We start from the raw sequence: 7,339 nt of genomic DNA on the forward strand, positions 1-7,339 counted from the left end.
GGAAGAAAAGGAGAAAGAGAGAGAGAGAGAGAGAGAGAGAGAGAGAGAGAGAGAGAGAGAAAGAGAAAGAGAGAGGGAGAGAGGAAGGGGAGAGAGAGGGAGGGAGAGAGAGGGAAAGAAAGAGAATGTAAAATCTAATTTTATATATGTTCAGAGAGAGAGGAAGAAAGAGAGAGAGAGAGAGAGAAAGGGATAGAAAGAGAGAGAGGAGGGGAGAGGAAAGGAGAAGAGGGAAATGGAGAATGAAAGAAAGGGATAAAGAGGGAGAGAGAGAGAGTGAGAGAGAGAGAGAGAGTAAGAGAAAGAGAGAGAGAAAAAGAGAAAGACAAAGAGAGGGGAGGGGAGAAAGAGGGGAAGGGGGAGAGAGAGAAAAGGAAAAGAGAGATAGAGGAGGGAGAGAGAGAGAGAGAGAAGAAGAGAGAGAGAGAGAGAGAGAGAGAGAGAGAGAGAGAGAGAGAAGGGAAGGAGAGAGAGAGGGGGAGAGAGAGGGAGATGGAGAGAGAGAGAGAGGAGGGAGAAGGAGGGAGAGAGAGAGAGGGGGAGAGAGAGGGAGATGGGGAGAGAGAGAGAGGAGGGAGAAGGAGGGAGAGAGAGAGAGTGGGAGAGAGAGGGGAAGAGAGAAAATGTAAAAACTAATTTTATATATGTTAAAAGTTAAAACTAGTTTTAACCTATAAACCAATTTAAACTGGTTTTTTCAATTAAATCTGGTTTTATTTTTATGAACTAGTTTAAACTGGTGCATTGTATTATAAACTGGTTTAAAACCAGTTTCTTATTTGACAAAGTAGTTTGGTTCAGTTTCTAAACCATTTAAAATGGTTTAGTGCAGTTTCAGTTCAGTTTATGAAAAAACTGAACCATGAATACCCCTAATAATAAGTATCCCAAAGTTATTAATATCACTCTTCTCAGTCAGCATTCCAGTGCATGCATACTCCGGTGCAACATAACTACAGAACACGAAAAGAGAGCCATGAACTTTGAAGCTTGAAATATTTGAGTATAGAAAGTGAAACTAACTGATAAAGAAAAATGTTTGGTTAACTCATACTAACCCAAATGTCCCCATCATACAAGACACCATGTATTGTATTTTAGTTCTTCACAATCATTGCCCTACTTCCACAAAAAAGTAGGAACCTTATTCAATTAGAAATCAAAAGAGTTACTACCAACCAAATCACAACAATCAAATTCAATCATTCAAGAATAATCAAGGATTCCTAATCCATTTTAAAACTTTTCACTAGTTTATTATCAAATTCATTTGAAATCAAAACAACATTCAATACTCTGTCAAACGAAGAACATTCAAATTCACATAAAATTTTCATAGAAAAAAAAAATAAAGTATAACAAAAATAAAAACAAAATAGAACCTTACAAGAGTAGGTCGCAGAGGCAGAGGTGGAGGGAGAAGGACAGAGATCAGAGTCACTGGGGAAAAAGAGGAATAGAGAGGCGACAGAAAACAATGAAGTGGTGGATCCGAGTTAGCGGCGGCGGCGGTAGCGTGTTGCATGTCGAGGATCAGAGAACAAGAATGATGCAGGGGAGAACGAGCAATCCCGTGGATGGAGAGGATCAGAAAACGAGCACGGCGCAGGGAGAGGATCAGAGAGCGAGCTACCGCGGAGGGGGAGGAACAAAGAACGAGCGACATTGATGGGAAGCAGAGAGAGGGGGGCAAAAGCCCTAGCAGAGCTTGAATTCTTCTCTTTGAAACGCAGATTAAAGGAAATAGGAAGAATGTGTAAAACAAAAAGAACATAGGGCAAATGTTTAATTATTAATTCTTTCAAAAATAAAAAATGGGATTTATTTTGTAAATATTTTAGGGGTGGTTAATTATACTCCCACAATAAAGTAGGAGTAAGAAATCCATGGCCTTAGTTTTTTACCCATAAAAATAGTTTTGATGTCACAAAAATACATAAGTATTAATTTTATTCATGTATAGTTTTATTAATATTTTAAAATTTTATAAATAATAATAATAACTTTTTATCTTTTATGAGTACAAAATTAATTTCTTTTATCAATGGATATATTTGTTAATATTTTAAATTTTTATAAATAGAAATAATAATTTATTATATATATATATTTTTGGTCTCGTTATATATTTAAATATTTTTATCAACCAAGTCCTATTAAGTTGGCACAAACTTAATAAAAATCACTCACACATCCTGTGCATGAATCACACAATTCTTCTTCTTCATGTTCTTTTTTTTCTTTGCGTGTTTTATCCTCATTATCGTCTTGTTGTTGCCGTATTCTTTTCTTTTTTTTCCTCTCCTCTTCCTCCTCCTAGTGGTTATTGCAACATTTTTTATTTTTTTTGTTTGATTTTTTTTTCTTTTTTGTTCTTATTAGGAGGGTGAAATCAGAGAAAGGAAAGGAAAAGAACTTTTGAGTTGTGCAAAATTTATTTAAAAAATAGTACCGAAATTTTTTAACCGTGCACAAAAAATTTTTAATTTTGACACCGGAATTTTTTAGTCGTGATACTGATTCTTGCTAGAAGGATAAAATAAGAAGAATTATGAAAATTTTTGAAAGAAGAAGATGATGATGATAAAGACGATTAAAAGAAGTTTTAAATTATACATAATTTATTAAAAAAATAGCACCAATTAATTTATTCACTTACTTTGGCTAACATTAGATATAGAAGTTATTATAAAATTGTGTGTATTGTCTTTGTTGTATGTTCAACATGATACAGTATAACTGTGAAAGTCATTGGCCGACTATAGGATATACATTTCCTAAAAGGAGGATCACATATTCATCCTTATTGAACTATATATCATGTTATCAACCATATAGACAAGAAGTATTAAAGAATTACCCAATAAAATGAAATTGATGTTAGCTGACAATTTAAATGGGTTAAAATCAACATATGGCTTAATTGTGTGCTAATTTGAAAATGTATGTTATTTGAAATAAGATAGTGGCTTGGGAGTGCCAATATATGCTTTAATTCGGTTATTGAAGCTCTTAAGGTTCCTATCTAATGGAATCTTATTCTTATTTGCAGTATGTAAGCATGCATACTCATTGTCCCAAAATTTGGAACCTATCAGTGAGGGACTAGGTGTTTTACAATTTAAGACCGGTTTGATATCTGTCATTAAGGTATATAGTTATTATCTAATTTTCTATTTGGAATGCAAATTTTACTTAATATACTTGTGTTGCGCATCGTAGTGTGTATGTACATGGTTTCTCAAAGCCTGTCTCATCTCATCCTTTTGTATTTCAGGACTGGATGCATCTTTGATTTCAGTTTATTGCATAAAATTTCCTGTTGTCAACTATTTCCTATGGCAATTGCTGCTGCCGCTTAATGAAATACTATCATGATCATTTTACTCAAAATTTTTCTTCAATCTGTAATTCTTTTTAAAAATTGAAAGTGAGATTTACAGCTAAAACTACCAGAGGAATCAAGAGACAATATCCTATTGTCAGTGGTTAGAAGACAGAAAAATCATCAAGGATACCTAAGAGAGCCAAAGGTTGAAAGGATTCCCTATCATTAAGGTTACGAAAGAAATGGAAGTCCCAAGAGAAAGACGAACCCAGGATTGAATCCGCAATGATAAAGACAAGGAAAGGCTAGGTTTAAAGAGGTATCTCCTATCAAATGATCTGCTCAAAACCCACAAAAATTATGATAATACTACAACATAGAATAGCTAGACAATTCCCAACTAGACACAACACTTTAAACATAAAAATGATAAGAAAGGGAGACAGTATGATACCACCATAAATTATCATCGAATTATAGCTAGACTTAACATACATCATTCCCTTTTTAGCTCCACCGATATAGGAGTGGACAGATCGTTGCCAAATAATATGCCAGGCATTTCTCAAAAAAAATTAACCACTCTAGTGCATAAGTACTGTTGGTATTATCTGCTCCACCAAGAGCGCACACATGAAACATCTTTGTCATGTATGGATGAACTTAGTAAAACGGGTTTTGAACCCAATCAGATGTTGAGATCAATCAGTTTCATAAGTAATATATAGTAAGCTTTGAAAATTAAGCCTTTGCAAAATTTAGAGAGCTTAGTAGATAGCTGTTTACAGAGTTACTTTCATACACAGTAAATTTTCATGTAATGGTAAAGCTCATCTTACTAAATAAATACTTAAGCTATTTGGCGACACAGGCACATATAAACACCAAGTTTGCTAACTAAGCCCTAAACTCACATGGGACATCCTCCTGCATACCTATAGTTGAGAGACAAATACCAAGCATTTTATCCCCAAAAAAAAAAAAATAATTGACATACCATAAAACACCAGCCCTCAATAAAGCATCCTGCAACTCAGATGAAACAGAAACATTGGCAATAGACTGTAGAGCAGCATCAACAGCTCCTGGTAGAAGCTCAAACTCAGTGCCGTGCACAATGTCTGGAACTAGCCCAGAAAACTCGAGTATTTCAGATCCGGCAGCCTCAAATTGACTAAGAACTGAAAATGTTCGCATGATGTTTGTGGTTCATTTCCAGGAGTAGATGGTTGAACAACATACATGCAACGGGAAAGAAGAGTTGCAAGAAGTTGCACTCCTCCATCTCTCACCAGCTCTTCTCCATTCAATGAAGATGCACATCTGGCCACAATAAAAGTCAACGAGCAGCATGAGCTAGAATGGAATTTTACGCCAGGCAAACAAGCTCTGATGCTGCAACAAGGAGAGGTGCTCCATCTGAAAGAAAGAAAATTCTTATCATCCTTGTCCACAGTAACAGCACTTAACAACATGGGATAGCCAGCATATTTGAATAGCTCCAATATGTCTCTATATCTTCTGTATAAAATGCATTGTCCCCTTCAGCAAAAGAAGCAATCTCCAAGGCTGAGGACCTTGCAATCCTTACATGGTAGCCTAAGATACAGTTCGCAAAAGGTAAATATTCAGTGAATTAGGATATAAAAACCTACTGTTGCAAGCAAATGATATTATATCACATAAATTCCCCCAAGAAGCAAAAAGAAATTTTAACATACATCATGATTTTGCCACCCCAAATCTGTGCATGCATATAACAGCCTGTCTATAGCTGGCTTGCAAAAGGAGAAAAGAACAAAACAGTTTATGCATCTACAAAACTCTCCCAATCTGGGTGACAAGGGGCTATCACACCATTTCTCATTTCTCACACTAAAGAAAGTACATGGACTTGTTTGCATGATATACTTACATATCAAAAATTACGAAGTTAAGACAACAAAACATGTCCCCATGGGCATTTGAAGACTTCAAAATAACAAGCAGTTAACTTCAACACGAGGATAGTTGTGCTGAATATCACGCTATCCTAGTAACTTCTATTGATATATGAATCCAAATAAGCTTGTAACATGCAAACTATGTTTACCTGGAGCCTGGAGGCGTTCATAAGCCTTCTGTATAGCAAGAAACTTCTCCCTTCCTTCAGGGTTTTTGACAGGATGATATTTCACAGCAAGTTTTCGATATCGTCGCTTTAACTTTTCCTTGTTGATATTTTCAATTTGCTTTGATTAGCTAGATGTTTCATCTGATACCTCCGAATAGTGCTTTTTATTTACATCATCACTGGATACATCATCCAAGGATATTTCAAGGATCTTGCAAGCTGCTCAACAATAGGCCAATTTGGAAAGCGGATTTCATCACACAGATTCCTCTAGTAATAATGATGACACCACATTTCATCTCTAAGTTCAGGGTATTTAACTGGAGGCATTGGGGCATAGTCATACAAAACATGGCAATACTGTGACAATTTCTGTGGAAAATCACCAAGGTGTTGCAAAACCTGATAAATACAGTGAACAGGGATAAATCGAACCGCATGAACAATACCAGAAAGGTAGTTTGGGAAGTACACTTGTATTCTATAAAAAACCATACACATCAGACCTTAATTTGCAATGCCTGACGTATTAAATTTTCTGCCCTCATTTTATGAGTCCATATTATCTCAGGAGTGTCAGAATCTGATACCATTGCAGCAGCAAATGCTGCTGGACCACTGCGCTTCAATACATACAACAAAGATTCAGGAAGAAGTCCACCAATGTGTCTCTATCCAATTATGATTTGTGAAACTTACTTGCAAAGTTTGTTCATGACATAAAAAACAATTATATTGCGGAAAAAATTAAGTTGAGGAACCATCCAAACTTGAAATACAAGAAGAGATCAATCCACCACAATAGAAAAAAATATCTATCACAATTCAATTTTTCGTTGCTCGTATTGTATAATTTATTTCTGTAAATGACAATCAAAAGAGTTGTTTGTAATATTTTAATGTTCATATCCAAATTAATGAACGTGAACATGTTATAAATGACTTCCAATATTGTGCTCTACATAACTTTCTGTGACATTAGAAATATAAAAATATATATGTATTTGTTTATAAATTTATAAATAGATTCATACTACTTGGTATATTGGCGCCCCTTCCCACTGGGACGCTCTTGGAGCAGATCTTATCACTAGACCTTAACACGAAATGAAGCCTACAAAATTTGAAGCATGGACAATGTAACCAAAATTAAGTGTGTATGAGCATATTATTAACTCAATGGTTCAGTGTACATTATACAAAAATGACTATTAAAATCAACGAAAAATTACAAAACTTAGATTTAACTACACAAAAACTCTAGTGAAAAATCAGAAACACAACTTAACAAAATATTACATACCGAAAATGGAGAACCTAACAGAAAACCGAAAAACAATCTCTCTTCATGGAGACGGAATTCAACAAAGAATTAAAATTATTCAAAATTACTAGAAATTACCCACCTCAAAGACACAAATTATGCGAATTCGCACTATTAGAAAATTAGTTATTACAGACAGATATTTCCGACAAATTTTATCCCACGAAATAGAGAGGAAATTTCAGAGGGATTTTTTGTTGGAAAACAAAAAAAAATGAATTAACATAAATTACAGATAGAAAAGAAAATCCGTCGATAATTCCGTCGGAAAAATTAATTTTTTCCGTAAAAATTGATTACAGACGGAAAATCCGTCTATAATTAAATAGGTAAAACACTGCGTTTTATTAAATTATTACAGATAGATTTTCTGTCTATAATTTAAAAAAATTCCGTCAGAAATATTGAAATAAGGGATTTGCTTTAAGCCTGTCTCCTCATTTCACACGATACCTATCCGCGCCTCCACACCCCTCTCTTCCAAACGCTCCATCGGCGGCGCCTCTGCGCCTTGCACCACCGTCGCACTGAACTTCCGTCACACCGAAGCTCCGTCACACCCCCTCCCGGCTCT

The 7,339-nt window shown here is 35.2% G+C and overlaps 1 long non-coding RNA gene across 1 annotated transcript; it reads right to left on the bottom strand.

Annotated features, from left to right (window-relative positions):
* Positions 1 to 4,037: 4,037 nt before the first annotated feature.
* LOC110280133 (uncharacterized) lies at positions 4,038 to 6,099 on the bottom strand. Its single transcript, XR_002374285.2, has 3 exons — positions 5,948 to 6,099; positions 5,421 to 5,843; positions 4,038 to 4,927 (listed from the first exon to the last, which is right to left on the bottom strand). It is a non-coding gene; the product is annotated as an uncharacterized LOC110280133 (long non-coding RNA).
* Positions 6,100 to 7,339: the final 1,240 nt, after the last annotated feature.

This window comes from Arachis duranensis, unplaced genomic scaffold (assembly GCF_000817695.3).
Source record: "Arachis duranensis cultivar V14167 unplaced genomic scaffold, aradu.V14167.gnm2.J7QH unplaced_Scaffold_608113, whole genome shotgun sequence".
Lineage (NCBI taxonomy): Eukaryota > Viridiplantae > Streptophyta > Magnoliopsida > Fabales > Fabaceae > Arachis > Arachis duranensis.